Here is a 928-nt window from a genome sequence, read left to right as displayed (position 1 = left end):
GTTACGGGTAAGGGTTAGGGTTGGGGTTGGGGTTACCTATTCCTACCAAATGTCTCGCCAAGTCAATCTCGTTCTAGGGGACTTCCATGCACGCAAAACTTGACTGTTACCCATTTGAGCCGACGGTTCGGTAGTGTAGTGGTTATCACGCTCGCCTCACACGCGAGAGGTCCTGGGTTCGACCCCCAGCCGAACCATTTATGCCACACTTTCTTTGTTCTGCATAACTGTGTCCAATTCGGGCTTTAGATCGATGTACCTTTGCTGTCAAGGTTCTGTAGTGTAGCGGTTATCACGTCTGCTTTACACGCAGAAGGTCGCGAGTTCGAGCCTCGCCAGAACCTGGAAATTTTTTATCGGCTTCTCACATTCGCCAAGAAACAGAGTACCTCTATTTCTTGCATTCCCCAATTTGCACGATTTCTACATCAATGCGTGATTCTCTTTAGTTCCAGAGCCTACGAAGATGTCCGCATCGGTGGTCTAGTGGTAGAATACTCGCCTGCCACGCGGGTGACCCGGGTTCGATTCCCGGTCGATGCACAGATATCTTTTTCTCTCTTTTTCCATGCTCGCGTACGGTGCGAACTCAAAATTTGGCACCACTCAATGGAAAGTAGGTTTCTGGCTGTGAAAAATGGACTGGTACTCAGCGCTCCGATATGGTCTAGCGGTTAGGATTCCTGGCTTTCACCCAGGCGGCCCGGGTTCGACTCCCGGTATCGGAACATATGTTTTTTCCCCCGTTCACCACGTTGTTTTTCTTTTTCTCTCCAAACTCTTGTCGCCTTCCTCTCCAATTTGGCTCAGCAACTCGACCTACCACTTCGAAGCCTCTCTCGTGATTGCAGCCTCATCCACCAGCCCCACGGACACCGCCGTACCTGATTGGGCAGGGTGCTGCGAGAAGGGAAACAAAAGCCCTGGT

General features: G+C 51.1%; 1 protein-coding gene across 1 annotated transcript in view; it reads left to right on the top strand.

Annotated features, from left to right (window-relative positions):
- LOTGIDRAFT_151937 (hypothetical protein) overlaps window positions 1-928 on the top strand; it is a gene marked incomplete at both ends in the record, with an annotated part of 3,996 nt that overhangs the window by 239 nt on the left and 2,829 nt on the right. The gene's annotated exons all lie outside the window — the stretch shown is intronic.

This window comes from Lottia gigantea (assembly GCF_000327385.1).
Source record: "Lottia gigantea unplaced genomic scaffold LOTGIsca_1, whole genome shotgun sequence".
Taxonomy (NCBI): Eukaryota; Metazoa; Mollusca; class Gastropoda; family Lottiidae; genus Lottia; species Lottia gigantea.
The sequence above is the reverse complement of the archived record's forward strand: the minus strand, read 5'-3'. Positions and strand labels throughout refer to the sequence as shown.